General features: G+C 39.7%; 1 protein-coding gene across 1 annotated transcript in view; it reads right to left on the reverse strand.

Annotated features, from left to right (window-relative positions):
* NOX5 (NADPH oxidase 5) overlaps positions 1-10888 on the reverse strand; it is a 52093-nt gene extending 41205 nt beyond the window's left edge. The window contains exon 1 of the mRNA XM_077123948.1: positions 10649-10888. The gene's annotated coding sequence lies outside the window, so the exon portion shown is untranslated. The remainder of the gene's footprint in view (positions 1-10648) is intronic.
* Positions 10889-16627: the final 5739 nt, after the last annotated feature.

Here is a 16627-nt window from a genome sequence, read left to right on the forward strand (position 1 = left end):
TACTAAAGGGAGCACTAGAGTCAGATACAAAAAGACAGAAGAGAGAGGTATGGAGAAGAGTGTAGAAAGAAGGAAAATCAGATATGATATATATAATACAAAAGGCAAAATGGTAGAGGAAAGTATTACCCAAACAGTAATAACTCTAAATGTTAATGGACTGAATTCCCCAATCAAAAGACATAGACTGGCAGAATGGATTAAAAAACAGGATCCTTCTATATGCTGTCTACAGGAAACACATCTTAGACCCAAAGATAAACATAGGTTGAAAGTGAAAGGTTGGGAAAAGATATTTCATGCAAATAACAACCAGAAAAGAGCAGGAGTAGCTATACTAATATCCAACAAATTAGACTTCAAATGTAAAACAGTTAAAAGAGACAAAGAAGGATACTATCTACTAATAAAAGGAACAATTAAACAAGAAGATATAACAATCATAAATATTTAGGCACCGAATCAGAACGCCCCAAAATACATGAGGAATACACTGCAATCACTGAAAAGGGAAATAGACACATCTACCATAATAGTTGGAGACTTCAATTCGCCACTCTCATCAATGGACAGAACATCTAGACAGAGGATCAATAAAGAAACAGGGAATTTGAATATTACAATAAATGAGCTAGACTTAACAGACATTTATAGGACATTACATCCCACAACAGCAGGATACACCTTTTTCTCAAGTGCTCATGGATCATTCTCAAAGATAGACCATATGCTGGGTCACAAAGCAAGTCTCAACAAATTTAAAAAGATTGAAATCATACACAACACTTTCTTGGATCATAAAGGAATGAAGTTGGAAATCAATAATAGGTAGAGTGCCAGAAAATTCACAAATACATGGAGGCTCAACAACACACTCTTAAACAACCAGTGGGTCAAGGAAGAAATTACAAGTGAAATTAGTAAATATCTCGAGGTGAATGAAAATGAAAACACAACATATCAAAACCTATGGCATGCAGCAAAGGCAGTGCTAAGAGGGAAATTTATTGCCCTAAATGCCTATATCAGAAAAGAAGAAAGGGCAAAAATTTGGGAATTAACTGTCCACTTGGAAGAACTGGAGAAAGAACAGCAAACTAACCCCAAAGCAAGCAAAAGGAAATAAATAACAAAGATTAGAGCAGAAATAAATGAAATTGAGAACATGAAAACAATAGAGAAAATCAATAAGACCAGAAGTTGGTTCTATGAGAAAATCAATAAGATTGATGGGCCCTTAGCAAGATTGACAAAAAGAAGAAGAGAGAGGATGCAAATAAATAAGATCAGAAATGGAAGAGGAGACATAGCCACTGACCTCACAGAAATAAAGGAGGTAATAACAGGATACTATGAACAACTTTATGCTAATAAATACAACAATGTAGATGAAATGGACAAGTTCCTAGAAAGCCATGAACAACCAACTTTGACTCAAGAAGAAATAGATGACCTCAACAAACCAATCACAAGTAAAGAAATTGAATCAGTCATTCAAAAGCTTCCCAAAAAGAAAAGTCCAGGACCAGACGGCTTCACATGTGAATTCTACCAAACATTCCAGAAAGAATTAGTACCAACTCTCCTCAAACTCTTCAAAAAAATCAAAGTGGAGGGAAAGCTACCTAATTCATTCTATGAAGCCAACATCACCCTCATACCAAAACCAGGCAAAGATATTACAAAAAAAGAAAACTACAGACCAATCTCTCTAATAAATATAGATGCAAAAATCCTCAACAAAATTCTAGCAAATTGAATCCAGCAACACATTAAGAGAATTATACATCATGACCTAGTAGGATTCATCCCAGGTATGCAAGGATGGTTCAACATAAGAAAATCAATTAATGTAATACACCATATCAACAAATCAAAGCAGAAAAATCACATGATCATCTCAATTGATGCAGAGAAGGCATTTGACAAGATTCAACATACTTCCCTGTTGAAAACACTTCAAAGGATAGGAATACAAGGGAACTTCCTTAAAATGATAGAGGGAATATATGAAAAACCCACAGCTAATATCATCCTCAATGGGGAAAAATTGAAAACTTTCCCCCTAAGATCAGGAACAAGACAAGGATGTCCATTATCACCACTATTATTCAACATCATGTTGGAGGTTCTAGCCAGAGCAATTAGACAAGAAAAAGAAATACAAGGCATCAAAATTGGAAAGGAAGAAGTAAAACTATCACTGTTTGCAGATGATATGATACTATACGTCGAAAACCCAGAAAAATCCACAACAAAACTACTAGAGCTAATAAATGAGTACAGCAAAGTAGCAGGTTACAAGATCAACATTCAAAAATCTGTAGTGTTTCTATACACTAGCAATGAACAAGCTGAGGGGGAAATCAAGAAATGAATTCCATTTACAACTGCAACTAAAAGAATAAAATACCTAGGAATAAATTTAACTAAAGAGACAAAAGACCTATACAAAAAAACTACAAAAAACTGTTAAAAGAAATCACAGAAGACCTAAATAGATGGAAGAGCATACTGTGTTCATGGATTGGAAGACTAAATATAGTTAAGATGTTAATCTTACCTAAATTGATTTACAGATTCAATGCAATACCAATCAAAATCCCGACAACTTATTTTTCGGAAATAGAAAAACCAATAAGCAAATTTATCTGGAAGGGCAGGGTGCCCCGAATTGCTAAAAGTATCTTGAGGAAAAAAAACAAAGCTGGAGGTCTCATGCTGCCAGACTTTAAGGTATATTATGAAGCCACAGTGGTCAAAGCAGCATGGTATTTGCATAAAGATAGATATATCGACCAATGGAATTGAACAGAGTGCTCAGATATAGACCCTCTCATCTATGGACATTTGATCTTTGATAAGGCAGTCAAGCCAACTCACCTGGGACAGAACAGTCTGTTCAATAAATGGTGCCTAGAGAACTGGACATCCATATGCAAAAGAATGAAAGAGGACCCATATCTCACACCCTATACAAAAGTTAACTCAAAATGGATCAAAGATCTAAACATTATGTCTAAGACCATAAAACAGTTAGAGGAAAATATAGGGAGATATCTTATGAATCTTACAATTGGAGGCAGTTTTATGGACCTTAAACCTAAAGCAAGAGCACTGAAGAAAGAAATAAATAAATGGGAGCTCCTCAAAATCAAACACTTCTGTGCATCAAAGAACTTCATCAAGAAAGTAGAAAGACAGCTTACACAATGGGAGACAATATTTGGAAACGACATATCAGATAAAGGTCTAGTATCCGAATTTATAAAGAGAATGTTCAACTCAACAACAAAAAGACAGCCAACCCAATTACAAAATGGGAAAAAGACTTGAACAGACACCTCTCAGAAGAGGAAATACAAATAGCCAAAAGGCACATGAAGAGATGCTCAATGTCCCTGGCCATTAGAGAAATGCAAATCAAAACCACAATGAGATATCATCTCACACCCACCAGAATGGCCATTATCAACAAAACAGAAAATGACAAGTGCTGGAGAGGATGCAGAGAAAGAGGCACACTTATCCACTGTTGGTGGGAATGTCAAATGGTGCAACCACTGTGGAAGGCAGTTTGGCGGTTCCTCAAAAAACTGAACATAGAATTGCCATACGACCCAGCAATACCATTGCTAGGTATCTACTCAAAGGACTTAAGGGCAAAGACACAAACGGACATTTGCACACCAATGTTTATAGCAGCATTATTTACAATTGCAAAGAGATGGAAACAGCCAAAATGTCCATCAACAGACGAGTGGCTAAATAAACTGTGGTATATACATACGATGGAATATTATGCAGTTTTAAGACAGAATAAACTTATGAAGCATGTAATAACATGGATGGATCTAGAGAACATTATGCTGAGTGAGACTAGCCAAAAACTAAAGGACAAATACTGTATGGTCCCACTGATGTGAACCGACATTAGAGAATAAACTTGGCATATGTCATTGGTAACAGAGACCATCAGGAGTTAGAAATAGGGTAAGATAGTGGGTAATTGTAGCTGAAGGGATACAGACTGTGCAACAGGACTGGATACAAAAACTCAAAAATGGACAGCACAATACTACCTAATTTTAATGTAATCATGTTAAAACCCTGAATGAAGCTGCATCTGAGCTATAGTTTTTTTGTTTTGTTTTGTTTTTTTATATATATTTTTTGTATTTTTTATTTTTATTTTTTTCTCTACATTATCATTTTATTTCTTTTTCTGTTGTCTTGCTATTTCTTTTTCTAAATCGATGCAAATGTACTCAGAAATGATGATCATACATCTATGTGATGATATTGAGAATTACTGATTGCATATGTAGAATGGAATGATTTCTAAATGTTGTGTTAGTTAATTTTTTTTAATTAAAAAAAAAAGAATCCTAAGTCCCTTGGTAGTAGGAGCTACCCCAAATAATGTAGCAAGACCTCAATTTACAATTTAAATGCCTGTTAAAATTTTTATCATCAATCTGGGGGCTTCCTATTCCCATGGGAACCTTATGCATGATTGTACAACCCTTCTTATACCCAGATTAACAATCGATGTAATCGTAGAAGACTTGCAGAGGAAGAATATCTGGTATTTAAAATCTCCCCATAATGTTCCTTTGCCTGTTATCAACCAGTGGAACTCTAGCATGTGTATTGTTAGGTCAGCAGGAATTACCTCTTATAGTTTCCATAAACGTCTTCCTTTTTACCCATAGCATCCTAGCGAACATCTTCCTGCAGTGAGTTTCAGCAGTCACTCATGCCTACAATCAAACCCAATTTGGGTTTGCACAGACATGCCATCTTTGAATTGGATTGGGTAGAATACTCGCTGGCCTGGCTGAATTCAGCACATCAGAAAATCTGGAAAAGAATCTTCTCATTTAAAACTGAAGTCCAATTATAATCTGTGCTGGCTTGAAAGGATTATGTACCCTAGAAAAGCCATGTTTTAATCCTGATCCATCTTGTGGAGGCACCCTTTCTGTTAATCTCTATTCCGCACTGTAGGTTGGAAAGCTAATTAGATTATCCCCATGGAGATGTGACACATCCAAATGTGGGTATTAACCTTTGATTAGAGGGAGATGTGACTCCATCCATTTCAGGTGGGGCTTGATTAGTTTGCTGAAATCCTTTAAAAGGGAAACATTTTGAAAAGAGCCATGAGACCCATGAGAGCCCACGCAGCCAGAGACCTTTGGAGATGAAGAAGGAAAATGCTCCTGGGGGAGCTTCATGAAACAAGAAGCCTAGAAAGAAAACTAGCAGACATTGCCATGTTCGCCATGTGCCTTTACAGTTGAGAGAAAACCTCTGAACTTCATTGGCCTTCTTGAACTGAAGTATCTTTCCCTGGATGCCTTAAATTGGACATTTCTATATCCTTGCTTTAATTGGGGCATTTTCATGGCCTTAGAACTGTAAACTTCCAACTTACTAAATTCCCACTTTTAAAAGCCATTCTGTTTCTGGTGTATCACATTCCAGCAGCTAGCACATTAGAACACCATCCTATAATGAGACCAAGGCTTGCATCTTCTCCCTTGTACAAGAACAGGTGAACAAGCCCCGACCAGTATTGGGATATGCTGTATATGATGGTTTATGGAGACTGACGTAGAAGCTCTAACAATAGACCATGTTGCCCCGATCAGTATGGAACACGTTGATGGAATTCATGATGTGGGGTGTAGCTTTACAGTTAAGCTACAAAACAATAGTCTTTTCTACTGGCAAAATATCTCCAACCAACAGGGGGTATGTCCTTCCCCATGGAAGGCTGGCTGTGGACTTGTGGGCAATATGGTTAGCCCTATTTACCCTAAAACTGGACAGAATGTTGTATGTGGGGACAGCCCTATGTCCCCGCTACCTTATATGACTCTTTACCCCATACTCATAGTAATTGGGAAATGGTTGATGCTAGATATGGAATAAAATGCACCCCATAGTGAAATTATTCTTTAGCTCCACCAGATGGAACTGCAATAGTTATAGAAAAACGCGGCAACTTTAGCCAATCATTAATCACTGTTAATGATTCCACAGTAGCATGTCTTTGCTAAGTGAAGAAATCACATAGCTTAGAAAAGTAGTTTTACAAAATAGAATGGCCTTGGACATCCTCAGTGCAGCGCAAGACGGCACCTGTGCCTTAATTAATGGGCAGTGTTGCGTATATATTCCTAATCATTTGTGCAATGTTTTACAAGTTTTAAATCAAATGCAAGAGCACATACATCAGATTGATCAATTATCAGTAAACCCGTTATGTAAATAGTTTGATTCCTTTTCTTGGCCATGGCAGCATCTCTTTCTTTGGTTTTTATCTCTGTGTGTGTGTGGGGGGGGTACTCCTGGTGTTCTGTTGTCTCTTATACTATGTTGTGGAATATGGATGCAATGTCTGTCTTTTGGCCAACAGAGCCTGCTGCATGGGGGTGGATTACGGAGACCCAGTGCCTAGGCTCTCCCTCCATATTGAGAGTGAGTCGCTGCATGAAGCAGACTTCATGACCGGGACAGAAGTTAAAGGTCAGCAGACTTCCTCAGGAAGGAAGCAATGTACAGATGGTATTGTAAACCACTTATCTTGTAAGGCATTAAAACTCCTCTCCCCTAACAAATGTTAAAATAAATTTAGAGTGAAATGCTGGTGATCGGTGAAGGGGAGGGGTGGGGGTGGGGGGTATGGTATGTATGAATTTTTTTCTGTTTTCTTTTAATTTCTTTATCTGAATAAATGCAAGTATTCCAAGATATGATCATGATGATGAATATGCAACTATGTGATGATATTGTGAATTATTGATTATATATGTAGAATGGAATGATCAAAAGTTACGAATGTTTGTGTTTGTTTGGTGTTTTTGGTATTTTTTAAAAAAAATTTAAAATTAACTAAAAAAAAAATTCCTCTCCCCTGACGTATATGTTGATACAAATCTCCCAACTCCTGTGTCATGAGACCCTGCTGAATCTCTGTTCTCATACCCTATGGAATGTCCTTGTCCCAAACCCTTATAAGCTGCCCCTTGCACCCCTGCTTTGTGGATTGTTATTTCCATTCTCCCAATGGCCACCATCAGGGACCCTCTCTTGTTCATTAATCCTAATAAAACTCATGTCTAATTCCATGCCTGGAGTGTTCTTTGATCTAGTGGCTGCCCTGATCTGAGTCCTTAGAGAGCTGGGTTGGAACAATGTGTATATATGTGTGTATGTATGAATATATGTGGACACACACCTCTACATGCTCCAGCATATGTGTGCTTATGCTTCATTTCCTCATCTTTGAAAGGGGACTAACAGGTTAACCTTGCAGGGGTGTGTGGCAGTGCAAGAACACCGGGCTAGCACATATAGGTGTTCAGTACATTTTTCTCCTTTTTCACACCTATAAACTCACACAACATTCAAAGTCAACAAGTTTCAGGTATTACCCCCTGTGGTAGAGTGAATTGTGTAGCCCAGTTTAAACATGGTCTTAATCTTAATCCACATTCCTGTGGGTGTGAACAGTACAGTACTGTCTCTCTTGAAGATATTATCTTAGTTAAAGTGTGGTCCAACTGAATCAAGGTGGGTCTTAATACAGATTACTGGAGGTCTTATAAAGAAGACCAAGAAGTCACAGAAGCCAGAAAGAAGAGGATGTTGCCATGTGAGAGAAGGCAGAGATACAAGCCAAGGAACCCCAAGGAGTATGACAGTCACACCAGAACGTACAGACTCCAAAAGAAAGCCAGACTTGCTGCTATCTTGATTTTCAACTTCTCCTAGCCTCAAAACTGAGAGATAATAAGTTCTTGTTGTTTAAGCCAACCTATTGCATGGTATGTGTCATAGCAGCCTGGCAAACTAAGAGAGCCCCCATTTCCCAGAGGGGACACAGAGAGAGCAGATGCCCTTCCAGGGACCCTGCAGTGACTTGGGGCTGCTAAGTAAAATAAAATGGCCACCTGCATTGGGTGTTGCTGGAAGAAGACTCTTTTCCGAAAAGGCTTTTCCTAGGATGAAAGCAATTGACCTGCAGGGGTTTTCTGAGAAAATGGAGCACCCTTGTGCTGGTTTGAAAGGATGTATGGACCCTAGAAAAGCCACGTGTTCATCAAAATCCCATTTCATAAAGGTAAAATAATCCCTATTCAATACTGTATGTTTGAAATTGTAATCAGATCATCTCCCCGGAGATGTGATTTCATTAAGAGTGGTTGTTAAACTGGATTAGGTGATGACATGTCTCCACCCATTTGGGTGGGTCTTGAGAAGTTTCTGGAGTCCTATAAAAGAGGAAACATTTGGAGAATGGAAGATTCAGAGAGAGCAGAATGACACAGCCACGAGAAGCAGAGTCCACCAGCCAACGATCTTTGGAGCTGAAGAAGGAAAATGCCTCCTGGGGAGCTTCATGAAACAGGAAGCCAGGAGAAGAAGCTAGCAAATGACGCTATGTTCGCCATGTGCCCTTCCAGATGAGAGAGGAACCCTGACTGTGTTTGCCATGCGCCTTCTCACTTGAGAGAGAAATCCTGAACTTCATTGGCCTTCTTAAATCAAAGTATTGTTTCCTGCATGCCTTAGGTTGGACATTTCTATAGACTTGCTTTAATTGGGTCATTTTCTTGGCCTTAAAACAGTAAACTAGCAATTCATTAAATTCCCCTTTTTAAAAGCCATTCTGCTTCTGGTATATTGCATTCCGGCAGCTAGCAAACTAAAGCAACCCTATACAGGGTAGATGATGAACAATACCTGGTGATAAAACTAGTTTTGGTCCAGTAGAGAGAACTTATCAGATTGGATGAGTATACCCTGCTAATCAATGTATATCTGCTTCCCTTTCTGTAAGACTCTCTATTATGAAAAGGACACTTAATGTCAGCCAATCAGAATATTTCTTCAGTCGCTTTCACATTTGTCCTATATGAGCTTCTTACCACCCCCTCAGGGGAGCTCCCCTCTACTTTCTGAATGGAATGCTGCCTGATTCATGAATTGCTCAATAAAGCTATGAGATCCTAAATTGTATGAAAAGTTTTTCTTTTATTAGGCAGAACCAAGCCTAAGTCCTAGGCTCTGGGGTCCTCTGGTTCTCTGTATACATCACTGCCCAGGACCTCTCTCTCTCCTTTCTATAAACATATGGTCCTGGTGAACTGCTGGAGCTGCAGACAGTGAACTGCTCAAAGACTCACTCCGGAGGTGACAGGAGAGCAGGGAGTATGGAGAGGAGCTCTATGTCTGGCTCAGGGTGCCTGCAGCTAGAAGTATAGGTGCTTGACAACCTCAAGTTAGTCTTCCACCAGTACCTCAAGTTAGTCTCCCCCATGTGCTCTGAGGTAGGGACCTCAGACCTTTGGTTTGCCAGCCACTTTATCTCTCATTTGGGTAGTCTAATGAAGTAGCCGTTATTATTATCATCATTATCCCTGTTATGCCACTACAAAAATGGGCTTGATGACTCATCCCAGGTTCCAGAGCTTGAAAAGGTAGAAGGGAACTTCAAATCCAGACCTTCTCATCCTCAGTGGCTCTCAACAATATCAGCCAGGTAGCTTTTTCAAAGATACGGCTGCCCTGAGCTTCCCAGGTGATCCCACACCAGCTCCAGAGAAGCCAACAGACTCAGCTTAACCTTCAGTGAAGCAGGCCTACATGTTTCTGATGCCCTGGAACTGAAACCAGCTCCTCACTCTGGCTTCCTCACACTCCCTTTGATCTTTCAAGACAGCCCTCCATGTCTCAAAGGCACAGTTTTTTTAAGAGTAGTGGTTTCCAAATGGTAGTAAGTGCCTCTCAGACACAAAATGCACATTCAGATTCTCTAAGTTTGGGATGGGGACCCAGGAATCTGCATATTTAACCAACATCTTGGATGTTTGTGACCTGTGCATGGGTGGTCTGGGCCCGCACTTGGAGAACCGCTGCCCTGAAAGTTAAATGGTTCCTGCCTACTTCTCCCCTTGACACCTTATGGGAAGATATGGTCCAACACACAGGGAACTCTGGAAAACAAGGTGCACTCAAGTGCCAACTCTGGAGGGAAGAGACGGGGTATCTGGTATTCACCCCTTCTCAGAAAACAAAATTAGTGCTGCAGACCTATAGAATGAGAAAGGTAATTCTGGGAAGAGGAACAGAGAAGAGACCTGGACAGCCAGAGGGAAGTAGAGAGTGAGAGCATTGGAGCAAAAGAAAGTAGCACTGAAGGTGGCAGAGATCCTGGGAACTTTCAGATTTCAGAGCTGGAGGGAATAATGCACTTGCTAGAAGCTAGAATTTGTGCCAGGAGACCAGAATTTAAGGCCCAGTCTGGCTTTGTATTAGCTGAATAGCCGTCTGTTAGACATTAGTTTCTTTATCTCTAGAATCATGACAAGCAACAGGACTAAATGAGCTACTGTTTGGAAAAGTGCCAACTCTAAAGCACTGTACAAATACTAAGAATTGCACTTAGATCTATCTATTGTAAAGATGAGAAAATAGGCCCAGAGAAAGCTGGTGACTTGCTCAAGTTTGCACAAGTTGCTAGTAACAGGGCAGGAACAGAGCTTAGTTTTCCTTTTTAGATCCCCAAAAGACAAAGAAGCCGTTGCCTTTCCCTTGTCCCTTGAATGGAAAGCCAGACAAATAAGCTACTCACCCTCTGCAGTCTTCAGGGTCCTACTGGTCTCAGTCCCGCATCAGGCTCACCTCTTCTGTCTCTCAGGCCACAGGTCCCTATATGGCTGCCGTCTGTACAGCAGTCTGTGTGTGACGTCTGCAGTGGACTTCTCCCCAACTCCTCCCCTTCTTGACTTTTCTAAATATCTGCTCACACCCCATGGTCCCCTCAGTGATCCACATGCTGATTGACGGTCATCTTGGCCAATTCCATGATCCAGGGAAATTCCAACAAAGAAGCCTAAGCAGAGTCAGGGAGGAGGCTTTCATTGCCAAGGGCGTTGGCTCTCTTCCATTTACTTTTCGTGCCTGGCGGAGACTACTGTTGAATCAGAAAGTCTAGGAATAAACTGAAAAAAGTCACTAACGACTTGAGACAGGCCTTGCTGGGGGCCTAATGAAGCAGAATTTGCAGACAGTGAGACTTCATCAATACCAATAGCCAATAATCAACAATAATGTTGTAGTGCTTATCCTGAGCCATGCACAGTGCTAAATACCGAGCAGATATCACACATATTACTCAATTTAATACAAAACAGCCTACTGGTGGGCTTTATTACCAGCATTCTGCAAATAAGGATAGGGAAGCTCAAAGAGGTGACTTAATGTGTCTAGGGGGCTTGGCAGGACTTTAACCCTTATTGGACTGACACTAGAGAGAGATAGTGCATTCAACAACCCATGGAGATAAGCTGAGTCCCAGTAGTCAGTGCAAAATTTTATTGACGCAATTACATGCAGAGCAGGGGTTTGGGGAAGAAAAGGGAACCTTTAAAAAGTTTTCTTTTTTTTAAACCTAAGATGCATTGTACAATTACTTAAATAAAGTCACTGTACTTGCTTTTTAATTTTTGTGCTGCCTGGCGAGAGATTGTCTCAGGATAACTTGGAAAAGCTGTTGCAGATTAGGAGCTCCCAATGGTGATTTTTTTTTTTTTTTTTTTTTTTAAAGGAAAGACAGAGAGAAGGAAGGAAGGATAGAAGGAAGGAAGGAAGGAAGAAAGGGAAACATTTTTAAACATTTTCTTGTTTTATTGTATTCTGTTTCTCCGTTTTTGTTACATGGGCTGGGGCCGGGAATCGAACCGAGGTCCTCCGGCATAGCAGGCAAGCACTTTGCCCGCTGAGCCACCGCGGCCCGCCCCCCAATGGTGATTTTATATGTCACTGATTAATTTCCTAAATGAGGAAAACAATAATTAATAATAATAATATTATTATAATATTATTATTATAAAAATAATTATTATTGTTTTTACTTAGAAGAGTAGAGGAAATTTCCTGAACTATTTGGCTTATGGTGGGAGTCCTTTAAAGGACTCCTTGGGTGGACTCTATGTTAGGACTCCTGAACAAGCAGGGACTCACCAGAAGCCCCTGTGCTGTCTGTCACCCCCATCTTCCTTTCTGCACGGGCCCAGCTGGTTTTCATTTGGGATTATCGCAAAGCAAAGATAAAGTCTGCAGAACTTTAGAACTGCAGAGCCTGGAGATCCCTGGGAATGCTTCCAATTTGATCTGGCAAGAGCTCCAGTCTATTACATAAAATGGTTTGAGAAAGAATATTGGAAGAGATGAAGAGAGCTTGTTTTTCTTTCCAGGGCCCGTGGCCCAGGGATTGAGTAGATAACAGCATTTTTGAAGTTCACCCTTGTGTTCTTGGTTTAGACTTGATTTATTTTTCTTAGAATCAAGGTTAGAAATACTTTCAAGTTTATCTGGTTCCAACAGTCTTTTTGAGCATCAATTTCTTTTCTATCCTTCCACCCAGGCCAGGTGGTTGCCAGACCTGCCTTGCACATCTCCAGTCACAGGGAGCTCACTTCCTTGGGAAGTGGCAACTTTGGGAGCTACTTAGCCTGTTTGAGAAGTCTTTCTCATACTAGAGTGAAGAGAGAAATAGAAAAATGTTCTATTAAATGACTTCAGAAACTGAATATAGGAAATGAAAAATTCTGTTGAAGAAAGACACCAAGCAATAAATATGAATTATGCTTTCAAGCTATAGCCAGTTGAGGGGAAAAAGCAAGAATGAGAAAAGATGAAACAGCTGCCTATATCCCATCATCACTTAATTATCTGTGCATGTCCCACTGGACTGTGGGTTCCTAAAGGCACAACAAGGTCTGTGTCTCACTAATTTTGAATCTCAGGAAACTAGAGCAGTGCCCAGCATAAAGTGGACAATTCTACATTTGTGTAAAGAATAAATCTGTCTTGATTTGACAAATATTTATGCAATGTTTACTGTGTGCAAGACACTGTGCTAGCTTTGGATATATGGAGATGAGTGAAATTATCCAGGTAAATGTAAGTAACAGAAATGTGTACATGATCAGGAGAGAGTGCAGAGGAGAATCAGGAGGCTTTCCAGGGGAATGACCCATCTGAGCTGGGTTTCAGAGCATGAATGGGAGTTTTCAGTTGAAAAAGGAAAAAGATTTGGTTTGTTAAAGCTGCTGGAATGCAATATACAAGAAATGGAATGACTTTTAAAAAGGGAATTTATTAAATTGCAAGTTTACAGGTCAATGGCTATAAAAAATGTCCAAATTAAGGCATTCAGAGAAAGTATACCTTGACTCAAGAAAGGGCGAATGACATTCGGGGTTTCTGTCAGCTGGGAAGACCCATGGTGATGTCTGCTAGCTTTCCTTCTGTTTCTCACTTCAAATGCTTCCCCAGGGGTCTTTTCTTTCTGCATTTCCAAAAGCTGTGTGGGCTCTGAAGCTTTTTCCAAAATGGTTCCCTCTAAAAGGAGTCTAGTAAGCAACCCCACCCTGAATGGGGAGAGACACATCTACATGTAAACCACCTAATTGAAAGGTCCCACCCACAATTGGGTGGGTCACATCTCCATTGACACAACTTAATCAGAAAGATCCCACCCAGCAATATTGAATGAAGATTAAAGAACATGGCTTTTCTGGGGTACACAACATTTCAAGCCAACACAAACAGTTTGGGTGGCTGGGAAATCATATGCAGTAGACTGAAGATGGGAATGCATTCTGTGCTAAGGAAACTGTAAATAGTAAAGGCGTAACTACATGGGGAGAGATAAGCTTGAAAGTGGAGCTAGAGCAGGAAGCAAGAGTCAGGTCATGAAAGGTCTGGTATGAGGGAAAACTAAGGAGCTAGGACTCTACTCTGGGAGCTGGAGAGCCTGTAAAAAAATATTGAGCGAAGGAGTAGCATGATCAGATGCTTGCCAAACCTTTTCAAAATTTTTAAATGTCCATGACTTCATAATGATTTCTGTGAAAAAAGGAAACATTAACTCCCCCCCACCTTAATACCAAAGGGACACTGCCTTGAAAAAAATACCATTTCAAAAGATGAAAGTAATATTTCATTGCTTATTTCTATGAAGAGTTACAAAATAAGAAATTGTGAAACATTATACAGTTAACATTTATAATGTTATAATTCAGGGACATGTCGTTTAACTGTGTATATGAATACTCTCTGGAGTGTTGGAAATGTAAAGTTTTACAAAGTATAAGAGATAAAAATAATAATGAGCAGTAGCCTTGATCTTCTTTATTGTTCTGCTATGTACCTTGAATAGGTTCTGTAAGATCTGGTCCCAGTTTAAAAAAAAAAAAGAAAGGAAAGAAAAAACTCTGCCACAAAGAGATGTCTGGTAAGCTTTTATTTTGTTGTCTACTCTCAAATCACTGTCATGTAGGAGCCAAAGGTTTAAAACAAGATCTGCAGAATTTGTTGGAAGCAGCTGGCCTCAGGATGGCGGCAGTAAACTGTGGAGATTGTTATGTGGAGCAGTCTGGGAGGAAGAGAATGTTTACCCCAAATGGTTATGTTAAGTATGAAGAACACTGTAAGATAAGAACTTTGCTCCCTCAGGAAATGCCTGCATGTCTATTGACATCCTGTGGTATATAACTAGGATCTGGTTGAGAATAAAGTTGTCTGATGTCTGATGTCCGATGTAGAGTTAAGCTTCAGACCCCCTGAACCCATTTGTGTCTGTTGTTCTTTTCTTCCTTTCTCTCTCTCTTTCTCATCATTCTTTAATATCCTTCAAGCTCTGTTTCAACAGGAAGCAACATTGTCATATTATTTTTATCACTGACTTCCCAGACCTGACTATCGGAATCACCTAGGAACATTTTTTTTTTTAATAAAAGACTCCCAGGATAATAATAATAAAAAGGCTCTAGACCCAATGAAACAGTTTTTGTTTTTAGGGAGTAGGACTCAGGAATCTATGTTTTAAAAATTCCTCTGAATAATTCTAATAAGCACTCAAGTTTGGGAATCACTGATGCAAAATGCTAATATTAAAATCATACTAAACTAACTAGTGTAAACTTGTTGCTCTTTTATCTCCTTCTTAAAAACATCTCAAAACAACATTATGCTTCCAGAACTTTTGCCTCTGGGCAAGTACTTTCAATCCAAGATACAAAGAAACATTTTATAAAAATGTATCCTAGTTAGTGAGATTAGATTCCAATAATAATTTAAGTAGCATTTAAATATGAGATACTAAGTATGGTAGTTTGAATCTGTTATTTACCAAAAAAATGCCTATGTTCTTTTAATCCATCCCTTTCGGTACAGACCTATTGTGGATGGGATCTTTTGGTTAGGTTATTTCAACTGAGATGTAACCCAGTCCATTCAAGGTGGGTCTTAACCCTTTACTGGAACCCTCTATGAGAGGGAAAAAGACAAAACACAGGGAGAGAGAACAGGAGTTGAAAGCAACAAAACCTGGGAGGGAAGCACCAGCAGACGCTGTCCATGTATCTTCCCATGTGGCAGAGGAACCCCAGATGCCAGCTGCCTTTCTCCAGAGAAGGTATCATCCTGTGGATGCTGTAATTGGGACTTTTTCATGGCCTTAGTACTGTAAATTTGTGACCTAATGAATCCGCATTGTAAAAGCTAACTCATTTCTCCTATATTGTATTCCAGCAGCTTTAGCAAGCTGAAACACTGAATTTTGTGGTTCTCAGTCTGAGATTTCAAAATGCATTTTATAAAGGTTCCTCCTGACAAAGTTTTGACAAATGAAAATCCAATTCACATCCTAATAGCTGGACAAAATGCAAGTTTTTTAAAGGAAAATTATAAAAATTGTGAGAATTTTTGTTAGAAGGACTGACTTTCTTCTCACAAACATTTTAGAAGGGCAAACTTTTTTCCATAACTTTTTTCATTATTGCAAAAGTAATAAACATGAATTGTACAAGATTGGAAAAATGCCTAAAAGCATATACACACACACACAAAACAAAGTAAAAAATCATAGTAACCCATACAGCCAGATGAAATCAATGCTAAAATTGAGTGTTTCCTTCTGGTCACATGCAGAGGGCAGTTCAGCATGGGACTCAAAGTGGGGTTGAGTCTAATGAACACACTGCGTGAGTTGGTTTGCATCATGGAAAAGGCGACCACTGAAGAGAAAGTTGTAAGGTGGAGGGCTTGTGGTGTCTCCTGGAAGGAAGAGAGAGAGTATGGACCTGATTTCCAGCTCTGGTCTGAACTCTTTGGAGAGGAGGATATTCTCCTTACTCTTGCAGGGAATTCAAAGTGGCCCTGGTACTCTTTGGACACTCGAGGATCTTGAATTTTTGGAGACCCAGGAGATAGGCCCTGCACTGTGAGGTGCTTTCTCAAAGGAAAGCTGTAGGGGGAATAGGAGAAGAGATGTCCTCAAAGGGCTGTCAGGTAGTAGACAGCTCCAGAATCCCGAGTGGCCAGATTTGAGTAGGCGGGCATGAGAAGACAGGTGAGACACCCAGAGAAACAACTGTGGAAACTGGGAATGAGGTGAGGGAAGCTGAGATCCTGCAGTCAGCAAAAGGTAGGGATAATGTTAACACCACTTCCTTCACCCCCATGAGCCAGAGTCAGTAAAGTAAGAACCTACAGTTTGGGCCTTCTGGTTAAGATGGCATTGCTTAGTTCACCCTTTGCAGCC

The sequence above is a fragment of the Tamandua tetradactyla genome, chromosome 12, assembly GCF_023851605.1.
Source record: "Tamandua tetradactyla isolate mTamTet1 chromosome 12, mTamTet1.pri, whole genome shotgun sequence".
In the NCBI taxonomy this organism is placed as follows: domain Eukaryota; kingdom Metazoa; phylum Chordata; class Mammalia; order Pilosa; family Myrmecophagidae; genus Tamandua; species Tamandua tetradactyla.